General features: G+C 41.4%; 1 protein-coding gene and 1 pseudogene across 2 annotated transcripts in view; both read right to left on the bottom strand.

The window, feature by feature from the left end:
• LOC141500849 (ras-related protein Rab-8A-like) overlaps nt 1–8,875 on the bottom strand; it is a 31,373-nt pseudogene extending 22,498 nt beyond the window's left edge.
• TPM4 (tropomyosin 4) overlaps nt 1–12,126 on the bottom strand; it is a 103,642-nt gene that overhangs the window by 49,343 nt on the left and 42,173 nt on the right. The window lies entirely within an intron of this gene.

Raw genomic sequence — 12,126 nt, 5'->3', positions numbered from 1 at the left:
AACTCAGGTCTCCTAATTTCCAGGTTGGAACTGAGTCATCTTGATTTGCACAAGTTTCCTCTTTGCATCTTCCCCCAACTCCCGCAAAGAAGAAATACTCTCAATTCTAGATTAATGCTTTAAAGATAATCAAAAAAGTTACAAAAAATGATGCTAGGAGCTAAATCTTATTTTGATCCCCAAATCTGACAAGGAGAACAATGGAAAATGGCAGTTCAAACATACTTAATGAGCACACATGCAAAAACCTAATGTATGATGTGAGCAAACAAAACATACATTTACTTCAGGATAGCATTCCTTCTGGTCAAACTTTCTCCCAAGTGGAAAACTGTTTTAGGTTAATGATCTAAACTCCTTTGTCCTTATTTTGATCTTCTACAGCTGGCCATGTTGCCGCTGGCATTCAATTTTTGCTTTTTGATGAATGTAAAGCTAGTACTAATAAGTTATCATATTATTCAAAAAAATAGTATAATTCATACTGTTACTGTTAATATAGAATATTATATTATATATAGGTAACAGTAATTGAGAAAGTAGTCAAGAAAATTCAATGTCTAATTATGATGAGAACTTTTTTTTCAAATAGGTATTAGCTTTCTAAGTCTTTGGTCTTATAAAATGAAGAAACTGAGCTAGATGATATCTTAATCATTTTTAACATTTTGTGTTCTTGTTTAAGTCCCCTTATGGCCCTGGCATGCTACAAGAACCAATACTAAATAGAAAAGTTCTAAGTGAATTCTCCCTAAAAATCAGCAACAAGTCAGGCCCCAATTACCATCTGTAGTTAATATAGTGTGGACAGCTATAAGTGATAAATAATGGACACAAATTGAGTTAAATTTTAAAAATTATTTTTGGCAGCTGACATCAATGTACATCTAGAAAAATGGGGAAAAATAAAAAATGTCTAAGAGTCAAAAGCAGTTCAGCAAAGTTGCAGGGATAAAAAACACAAAACTCAATTCTAATACTGTATTTTAGTGACATAGAGCAAGAAGATGTGATGAAAATAAATTCTACTCAGTAATAACAAAAATCATTAGGGGAGAATACAACCTAGAATACAAATTATTTTAAAAAAGAAATTATAATGCTGTAGATTTATGATTACAAGTCACTTTAGATATGTTATTTGATTTTCAGACCCATCTGATAAACTATATTAAATATTATCCCCATTTTACAGATGAGGAAAACGTAAGTCAAGAAAGGTTAAATGTCTTGCCCAAGGTGACAGTTAGTTAATAGAAAAGAAGAGCTGGGATTTTTAACTCAGATTTCCTGACTCAAAATCATATGTTCTTTCTATTTGCCCAGTCTGCTTCTCTTAAGAAAGAAAAAACAAGTTAAAAAAAACAGAAAAACTATGAAAGACTAACTGAAGAATCAGAGGAAGCTGGAAATAAAAGACAGCAGTACAATCATATGTTCTGAGCTAGAAAGTCTTTGCCTATGAGGACTAATGACAAACTATGTATCTATATGTATCTGTTGTCTAAGAATCAAACTAAAGTACATCACTAAAAAAACAGGTGATGACTTGTTGGCTCACAACAACACATGAAGCTGTCTCCTAAGGTGTGAAGGAATTGTCTTTGGCCTGAAGGAAGTACTGACATTAGGAGTATGGTTAAATATTAAATATTGAATAAAAGCTACAATTCTAATCAGGATACCCCAATTCCTTGGAAAACAGCCTTCTCTGTAAATGTGAAAAAGCCAGCTCTTCTAATCAGCTTCTCACAGCCTTACATCAAAACCTATTTCCTTTAGTTTCACTCATTTACCTGTCTAGTTTATGGTCTGACTGAAACAGACATAACGTTATGGCTCATCTACCTTGAATGAATAGACTTTTGTATTTCAACTATAAGGCAGTAGACATACTATTCCTTGTTTAGTTATAATGCATTTCAGCAAACTTTACTTGTCATGAGTTTGAAGAAATTGGGAAGGGTGGGGCAGGGGGAAGCAGTAAGAATTTTCAATTTTAAGGCTCTAATCAACAGAGATGTGACAATACTTTCCTATGACTTTATGACTGACTGAAGTCCTCTTGCTGAACTTTAGTCCTGAAACACCTCCCAGTTAGTCATCAATGATAGGAGATAGGCTGTTCCAAGCTCATTTTTGTCCAAGGGGCTTATTTTTCTGGGATACCAAGAGAACCCCCCCCCCCCAATTTCTAGCTCTATTTTTTTTTAACTATTAAAATTTTATGGGGGAAAAAAAGGTATCCTGTGGCCTTGTTCTTCCCAGCCTTGCCTCTATTAGATAATGCCAGGTTATAGTTTTATAATTCTTTAAAATTTCTATACCAAATATTAGCCTCATTGTATGAATGAAAAGAATGAGCCTATAAGAGGTAAAGTTCTGGCTGATAACAGATTTGAACCCAAATCTTACTTGACAGCTTATTTCCTCATGACCACCAGGGCTGAGATCCTAGTTTATGTAAAATCAGATAACATTGAATCATCCATTGACTCACAAACATTTAAAAATTCTCAAATAATTTAAATGGACCAACAGTTAACTACCTCTTCAATGTTCCGAATCCAGTTCCGGATATTATCAAAAGATTTCTCATTGGTGATGTCGTAGACCAGCATAATGCCCTATAAAATGACAAATTAATAAATTACTCTGTTAAAAAAAAAGCTAAGAAATCTGGAAAGTTAGACCCACATCCCAATGGAATTCTATGACCTCAACCTAGTACTAACAACCTTCACAGTCCTTCTGTAGGTGGAGATGGGAATCAGTGAGAAAAGAATGGTGCATGTGGGAGATTTGCACATTAAACTCAGCTCAAGCTACAGCAGAAAGGACCAGAAAAACTGGCTGTAATGAAGCAACAGGGGCTTGAAAACAAGCCAAACGACTGGAATAAATAGGATATGAGTGAGTTCAGCTTGGATTATCTGACACTGTACTTTTATTAACGAACAAAAGGGGATCTCATCAGCTGGGAAAAATCACTGTTTTGAATTGTTTTATTATGAATAAATCAATAATGGATAGGAACAGTAGAGTGTAGTGAAGAGAACAATGGAGTCAGGAGCACCAGCTTCTGGTCCCTGGTCTGTTTCTTGTTAACCATAAAACCATAGGCAAATGCGACTAGAAAAACTCAAAGCTCTCTCACAGCCTCAAAGTTATGAGCCTATGATTTCAGCTGGCTTGAGGTTTTTTCACCTATGAAATGGGGATAATAATTATTAAGTTCCTGGATATAATTCTGCCTAACTTGTTAATGACTTAAATTTTAAATAGCTGTTTTGCAATTTACAAAGTATTTTAATCCTAAGAGCCCCATCAGGTAGACTGTATAAATATTATCACCCCCTATTTTAAAGAGGCTAAAACAGGTGCAGAGATAGGAAGTGACTTACCTATGTTCATACAGAGTCAAGAGGCATTTCAGAAAATCAGAGGTTTAGAGCTGGATGAGAGACCTTAGGGGACCATCGAGCCAATGCCCTTATTTTATAAATGAAGAAACTAAGGCCCAGTAAGGTCAAAGGGCTTGCCTGTAGAAAGTGACTAAGCTGAAATTTGCATCAAGGTTCCTTTGACTCCAAATTTAGCCTTTTTGTCTTTTACCACTCTAGCCTTTTGAATCCATGTCCAATGCTCTTTACTCATTCACCTAAAAGTTTCTTTACAGATTTTAAATGACTATATGCCTTTTCAATTTCTTCAAGGTCCTTTGTCAAACATTACTACACTTGAGAACACATGGAGAAAACCACAGTCAAAGAGACTTTTTCCTTCTAAAAAAAAATATTTTGTAGTTCTAAGGCCTGTGCACTCAAAGTTAATAATTAAAAAAAAAAATCCATACCATTGCACCTCTGTAGTATGCAGTTGTAATTGTTCGAAACCGTTCCTGACCAGCTGTGTCCCTAAAACAAAAAGATTTGCATTTTTAAATAAAATGTACAATTATATTCACTCATATTCATGAGGAAGAATTCAACAAGTATTTATTAATGATCTATCATGCATAGAGTGCTGCATTAGCACTGGGAGCAAGAGAAATTTTAGCTAATGGTCATTGCCTTGCAAAAAGATGAATATGGCACACAGCTAATATAATGTAAAATAATACATGAAAGGGTGCTGATAAAGGCTATCTGAGGTCTAAGAGGAACAGCAATATTATCTAGGAAAATATTTTCATGCAGGATGAATCTGAATTGAGCCTTAAAGGATAGGATGGATTTCAAAAGGAAGGATGGGAAGATGGTGAATTTAAGATGAAACAAACTGTGTATATAAAAAGGCACAAAGGGGCGGCTAGGTGGCGTAGCGGATAGAGCACTGGCCCTGAAGTCAGGAGTACCTGAGTTCAAATCTGGCCTCAGACACTTAATAATTACCAAGCTGTGTGGCCTTAGGCAAGCCACTTAACCCCATTGCCTTGCAAAAAAATAAAAAAAAGTTAAAAAAATAAAAAGGCACAAAGTAGGAAAGCAAAGGGGTGTAAAGGGGTGACAAAAGGTCCAATTTGGTTATGGTAAAGAGTTTTTAAGGCAAACAGAATGAGACGATGCTGAAAAAGGTAAGGCCTTGAATATCAGGATAAAGAATTTGATCTTTTTTTTTGGCAAGAGAGGAGCTACCAAAGGATTCAGAGAAGACAGGTCTTTGCCTAAGAAAAGTAATCAGACAAGAGTGAAGGACAGATTAGAGGAAAGGGAAAGATTGGGAATGGACTGGGCTTGGCGAGATGAGAACGATATATGCATATTACTGAATAATGCAAATCTGAATCATTTATATTAAAACTCAACCATGCATATCTAACACAGTGCAGGTATTTTAAAAAAAAATTAATTAATTTGAGTTAAACCAACCTAGGGAGTCTAAAACTAAATCTTGATATGTTTGCAGCATCTGCTCAGATGTTAAAATCTGTGTACTACTCCTTGGCAGCAAAACAAAATGTATCAATCATAGGTATGCCTAAATATGCCAAGAATTCAACTACAACATTCTTAGATCCAGGGTTTAGAATCTTGGCCAATTTGGTACATTTTATTACATCATGGGAATTCACTCTCAAGGTCTTGAAAATGAAAACATGTATTTTACACAAGACATATCTGTTTTGCTTTGGGATTTCAGGAAAACATGCAAAGTAATGTTTGCATTAGTGACATCCTTCTAAATTCAATATGAAAAGCCAGTTTACTATATACTGATTTGAACGAAAGACAATGAGAGTTAATGTTAATTCTCTACCCTGGTCAGAGGCAGATAAAGGCTTTTGCCCAAATTAAATGCAAATAGACAGAGATAACAGATCAAACCCACATGGAAAGAAGGGTCTATTCTGGCTAACTCTTGGAATGTCACATGACTACAAAAGTTCAGCTTAAAGAAAACCATAATGGAGTGCTCCAAAAGTTCAACACAAAGCCTATGACAAAAAGAAAACAACTCCTTTGAGGTAGGTGTGAAACATAAAACTCTTTTAAAGAAAAGATGCTTGTTCAAGTGACTAGCTAGAGTTGTGTAAACAATTAGACATGGTCAACATATTTAAGGGAGGTGGAGTGGATGGGGGAAAGGAGATGCTCCATAAGGGGTGTAGTCCTGTTGGGTCATGCTGAATTCTTCTTCAAAACAGTAACACTGTAGAAATTAAAGGTATAGCAAAACACATCTGTAAAGACAAGCTAATAAGAAAAAGTACTAACAGTGTAAAGATTCTTACCATATCTGTAGTTTAATTCTTTTGCCATCTAGCTCTATGGTTCTAATTTTGAAGTCAATGCCTGAAAGAAGAAAAATGACATTACTAGTACATTAGTACATTTCAGAAGTTCACTATAGTTTTTGCAGTGTGTTTTCATTACAACCTCCAAACCCACTTTTTGCCTCATTGAAATCAGCTGCACACCCCTAATTCAACTATCCCAACTGTACATTTACACAAAAGTCCCTCTGGGAGTATCTGAAATGGAGCCTGAATGATGAGAATTGATTCCAAGAGGACAAAGAGCCAAGCTTAAATGATAGAGTCCAAGGGTAATCAAAAGAAAGTTTCTATGGCAAAACAATAGTAAAAATCATATCAGACAATTAGTTCAAAGCAACAGAAAAGACCATGGTTAAAAGCAACCTGCCCTCAAATATCCTGTATTCCAATATAGTCTAGGGCTTGACAGCTGGATGCTGATTCTAATTAAACTCCTCTTCACCTTCTGTTAACAAGAATTTAAAAGGCATGTGATCAGAGGTGATGAATTTGTACTGCCCTTAAGGCAACACTTTGTACTTTTCTTGAGTTTTGTTAATATCATAAACTTAATTAAGAAATGTAATTTATGGAGCTTAAGAATCAGGCCTAATTATAAGGTAAAGAAACAAGATAGTAGAGTGGGTAGAGCTGACCTTGGAGTCAGAAAGACTTGGGTCTGTCACTAAGCAGCTAAGCACCTCCAGGCAAGTCATTTAATTTCTCTGGGGCCCTGGCAACTCTCTAAGACTATAAAATGCAGAATCAATCCGTATTGGTTCAAGGAGACTCTTAAGAGTTCTCCAAAACTCAAGTCACAGATTCTGCCTCCACTCTCCCCCCAAATTACAAAGTCACAAAACCTTCCTGCCAACACAAAGATTAAAGGCAATAGAGAAATTAAATTTTATTAAGCTGGGAATACTGGTATGAGGGATCTAGGTGGGGCTTTGCCACTACTCTCTGGGTAACCCTAAACCAAAAGTCATTCTCTGGGCTGGTTTTCCATCAGTGAAATGAAGGGTTGGAATGAAATGATCTCAAGGCACACTGCTGCTTGAAAATACTGGTTTTCCTAAATGAAAACCCCAGAATGGATCTCAGTAGCACAGGTAAGGAGTTAGAAAACGTCTAAATTGAAATCTTTAAGGAGTAAGTAGAACTGAAGTCTAGGGTAAGCATTAGCTATGCTACTACCATATGCATGGTACTTTCTGATTTGCAGGGAAGTGAAAAGGTTTTAACTTCCACTTCTCAGAGGATTTTAAAGAAATCAGAATGAATAAGTAAGAAAGAGACCCATGCTCAAAATGGGACAAAGTCACTAATGCAACTATTTTGATTCTCTTCAGTAAGGCCTCAGGCCTTTGAGAACAGGAAGTATCAGAAACTCCAAGAGAGTAAGGACCATTTTGTCTCCTCATCAATGCTCTTTGAAGCTGGAAGGGACATCAAAGGTCATCTGGTTCAACTCCTTCATCACTTTTGGTATCTGCCTCCTTCACACAGTGCTGGCTAGTAGCAGGTGCTTGATGTTTATTGAATACAGATGAAGAAACCCAGAGAATTAAAGTGAATTCCTCAAGGTCACATAAGTAAATAGTAGAACCAAATCACAAAGTCCAAATCATCTGACTCAAAAAGTCCATCTTGTCAGAGCACTACTCTGCCTCTCCATTCATCACATTTCTGAACGGAACCAACTCTGAACAAGTTACTTTTAAAAGCCTGACAGCACCTCAATAAGCACCCACTATTCAACATTTTTCATATTTCTCCAGCAAGTCTCATTTAACATCAAGGCAGGAGCTTTCTAAACCCAACGTCCCTCTCTGAAGTTAACAGCTAGCCTTTCTGAGCAGGAAGATAGGGAAGTCTGGCTGAAGCTGATTAAGGTGCAGCAGGGTGCTTTTATCTGATAGTCATCTACTTTTGATGACACAAAGGAAAGTCCTATCACTTCATCTTCGCTTTGGGACTGCTTTAACCTTATATTAAAGAGAGGGCTGGAAACAGGAACTAAGGTTACTGCTAGCTCTCAACAAAATGTCATAAACCATAAAGGAGTAGACACCATGGGAGCTATAATTAGAGTCCTGAGTACGTATCTAGTTCAATCCTCTCATTTTACAGATGGGAAAACTGAGGCCCAGAGTTAGTGGCGGGGCCAGAATTCAATGAGAACTCGGGTCTTCGGGCCTCGCTGCCACTGCATGCTGCTGCAACTTGGAGGGATCTCTCTTTGGAAATGGGGGAGCCACAAGGGGAAGCCGGGAAGGGGCCCGGCTGTGGCCCCCTTCTGAAGGGCACTGCCCGGGCACAGATGTGCCCATGGGAGCTCGAGACTGGGAAGCTCCCGCCCCTGGTGCCCAGCAGCGGCCCCCCGTCCCGGGCTCCTGGTGACCTTGGGGTGAGCCGCTCCTCTTCTCGGGGCCCCACTCTCGGCCCTTCACCCCGGGCGTCCACTTCCCAGTTACTCGGCCCCCCGATCCTGCCCCAACCACCTCAGGCCGACCCTGGAGGATGGGGGGGCTGTTCCTCCCGATTCCGTTGCCCCCCGCGTTCCCCCGTCCTCTCCCCACCCTGTTGCTTCTCCGTCTCCGCGTCCCCCCTCCTTCCCTCGGCACCCCCGGGGCCCCAGTCCCGGCCCGCAGCCGGGGCCCCGCCTCTCGGCCCCCGGCCCCGGGCCCGCTACCTATAGTGGAGATGAAGGTGGAGTTGAAGGCGTCCTCGGAGAATCGGAACAGGACACAGGTCTTCCCCACCCCCGAGTCCCCGATCAGCAGTAGCTTGAACAGGTAATCGTAGGTCTTCGCCATATTACACACTGTACCTCCTCGACGGGAAGTGCCGGCGGCGCCTCGACACTGGCCGCCGCCCTTGTCAATCTGCGGCGCGCCCGCCCACGATTGGCCGAGGTCCCACTACGCGTCACGGCGGCCGCCGCCCACCCCTCGCCGGCCCCCAGACCCTTCGGCGGGCTCCGGGAAGGAGATGGGGAGGCGAAGCAGGAAGCAACCCCGAGCCTGCCTCCCATTGGCCGGGCTCGCGTTCACTTCGCCAGAACAGCCTCGGGATTGGTCAGAGCGAGGGACTCGAGGTTCAAATGGGAACCGGAGTGCGACGGGGCGGAGGCGGGGACAGAGGGGGGTGGGGTGCCTCCAATTCCCCGAGCCCAGCCCCGAAACTCCGCCTTTGCCCTCAGCTGGGCGGGGGAGACCCATCCCGGCTCCCGCGCCCCAGCGAGGCCCCGCCCCCTCCATGGGGCGCGGGAGGGGAGTCACGTGGGAGGAAAAGGCGGGGCCCGGGCCAGGGGCGGGGCGCTGAGGGGGAGCCCCGGGCCGCCCCGGAGCGGCCGTTAATCGCTCTCTGCGGCCGTTAACCGAAGCTGCCGGCAGGGGGCGCTCGGCTTCTCCGCCCCCGGCCCGGCGGGACTTCGCGGGGAGCGGGGCCTGGCGCCGGCGTGGGGTAGCCCGCATCTGCCCGAACCGGCCGCCCGGCCCGGGCACCCGGCGCTTCTGCGGGGCCCCTGCCCCTCCGAGGGCGTCTTTCGGCCGGCCGGCCGGCCACTCGGTCATTCATTCCTTCGGTCATTCATTCATTCAATCAGTCATCCGTCCCTTCATCCATTGTCCTTTTCCCTCTCCCTTTTTCCTCGAATGTAGCAATGGCGCTGTAATTTAATTTTTCTTAAAACACGCCTTGCTTACTTGCTTCCTTCCCCTCTTCCCTCTGCCTTCCTCCCTTTCTTCCTCCCTTCCTTCCCCCCTCCCTCCCTTCCTTCCTTCCTTCCTCCCTCCCCCTTCCCTCTCTCCTTCCTTCCTTCCTTGCTCCCTCTCTTCCTTTCTTCCTTTCTTCCTTTCTTCCTTTCTTTCTTTCTTTCTTTCTTTCTTTCTTTCTTTCTTTCTTTCTTTCTTTCCTTTCTTTCTTTCTTTCTTTCTTTCTTTCTTTCTTTCTTTCTTTCTTCCTTCCTTCCTTCCTTCCTTCCTTCCTTCCTTCCCTCTCTCCTTCCTTCCTTCCTGACCCATTGACTTAATAGTCCCACCTTCATCCTCAAAGCTTCAACTTCCTGAGTGAAGTAAAAAAACAAAAAGATGGCTCTTCTGTTCCAACAGCTTCAAGGGATGCCCATTCCCTACCAGATGACATGTGTACAAGTAGGCCTTGCCAGGCCCTCTGCAACTTGACTCCCTTCTAACTGGACACCCTTTTTCAAATAAAACATTTTAGACATAGACGCATAACTGAAATATGTTTAGCATATATGCATTAGAAAGGTGCAAAACAAATTAGAGTGTGAAGGAGATTGTTGCCTGCCCCCTCCCTCCCACTAGGAAAAGCTTGCTAGAGGCAGAATTTGATTTGAAGTGAAAGGATGAATTGTGTTAAGTTCCTGTTCCCATCCCAATTTATTATTATTGAGACCTGTGATTTCATTGGTATTGTTAACTCAGAGGAAGAAAACTCCTATTTAGAAATGTACTTTGGTCTGCCCTTAAGTCTTAGGAAGGGGGCACAGAGAGGTGAAGTGACTTGACTATGGTGAAGCTGCCATTTTAAACTGGAGGCTGTAACTGAAGAAAAAGTTGTCCTGAATCAGGTACCTCGTCTCCTCCCTCTCATACCTTCTTCCACCATTACTTTTTTTATTTTGTGTCAGACTTTTATAGTCTTTGGTTTCACAGATAAAAGGAATTCCCAAATGGTAGAAGGAACACAACCCTACCAAGCATATTGGCTTCTTCTCTGTAACTTAGTCTTAAGAGAGTTGCCTAAAGTATTGAAAACTTTAGTGACTTTTCTAGGTCATACAATCAGTATGTATCAGGAAGCACTTGAACCTGGTCTTCCTAGCTCAAAGGTCAGCACTAGCCCACAATGCCTTTAATATCTTGTCAAGTCAAGCATTTACTAGTGCCAACCAAGGTAATAGGAATGCAAAGAAAGGCCTGTCCTCAAGGAGTTTATAATATAAGGGGGAGTCAACATGCAAACAACTAAGAATAAAAAAAGATATACAGTATACAGGATAAATTGGTGATAAAACTCAGAGGGAAGGCACTAGCACAGGAGACCAGGAAAGACTTTTTGCAGAAAATAGAATTTTGTTGGAATTTTGAGGAAGTTGGCAAAACCAGGAGGCAGAGTTAAGAAGGGAAAGGATTTCAGGCCTGGGGGACAGCTAGTGAATATGGCTAGAGATTGATCTCTTGGGACATGGTACTTTTTGTTTGAGGAAAGGTCAAAGAAGCTTGAAACTAGTGAGGAGACCAGTGTCACTAGATCACCTCTCTGGGGGAGTAAAATGAAAATATGCTGGAAAGAGGATTTTTATATTTAACCTGGAGATTGAATAAAGGGAGGGAAGCCATGTGACATGATCAAACTTTCACTTTATGAAGATCACTTTGATGAATGGAGAGTAGTCTGGGGTGGGAAAGGATTTGAGACAGATTCCAGCATGAGATTATAGGGATTTACAGCATAGAGGTGACAATATCAAAGGAGAGATGTATGCAGGAGATGAGAGGATAGACTCCACAGTATTGATTAACAGACTGGATGTTGGGGATGAGAATGAGATTTGAATTGCAAGTCTGGGTGAATGGAAAAAATGGTGCCCTTGACAGGGAAGTTTAGGGAAGTTTAGGTGCAGAAGGGGGCAAAGATAATGAGTTAAGGATTGGACATTTTAAGTTGAAGATGTTTATGGGGCATCTAAATTCTAAATGTCCAGTAGGCAGCTGGAGATATAATGAAAGTCAGAAGAGAGGTTAGGATTGGATAAATCTGATATCTGCATAGAGATGACAACTGAACCCACTGGAACTGATCACCAAGCAAAATAGTGTAGAGTTAGAAGAACCTTGGGGAATGACTATGTTTAGTAGGCATGATATGATAATTATCTTTGGAGAGAGAGCTGTTGTAATCAAATGATGTGGGAAATCAGATTGTAGAAACATGACAGTGAGAGGAAAGGAAATAGAGGTTATCGGTAGATGACTTTCTCAAAGACTTTAGTCATGAAAGGGAACGGAGATGAGATTGCTAACTAGGGAGTATGGACAGAGCAAGTGATTTTGTTTTTTGAGAATAGCTGAGATATGGATGTGTTTGTAGTCAGTGAGGAAGCAGCCAATGAAAGGGAGAAATTGAAGATTGGTGAGAATGGGATGTTGGAAGCAATCTGCTGGAGAAGATGAGATAGAATGGAATCACTTTTGCATGTAGAAGCATTCATCTTGACAAAAAGGGCCACCTTTTTATCTGAGACAAGAATGAAGTAAATAGTGACAGAATGCATCTAAATGATGGGAGATGTGGAGGAGAGGAAAGGATCTTTTTTTTTCCATTGAAATATGAAA

The sequence above is a fragment of the Macrotis lagotis genome, chromosome X (assembly GCF_037893015.1).
Source record: "Macrotis lagotis isolate mMagLag1 chromosome X, bilby.v1.9.chrom.fasta, whole genome shotgun sequence".
Lineage (NCBI taxonomy): Eukaryota > Metazoa > Chordata > Mammalia > Peramelemorphia > Peramelidae > Macrotis > Macrotis lagotis.
The sequence above is the reverse complement of the archived record's forward strand: the minus strand, read 5'-3'. Positions and strand labels throughout refer to the sequence as shown.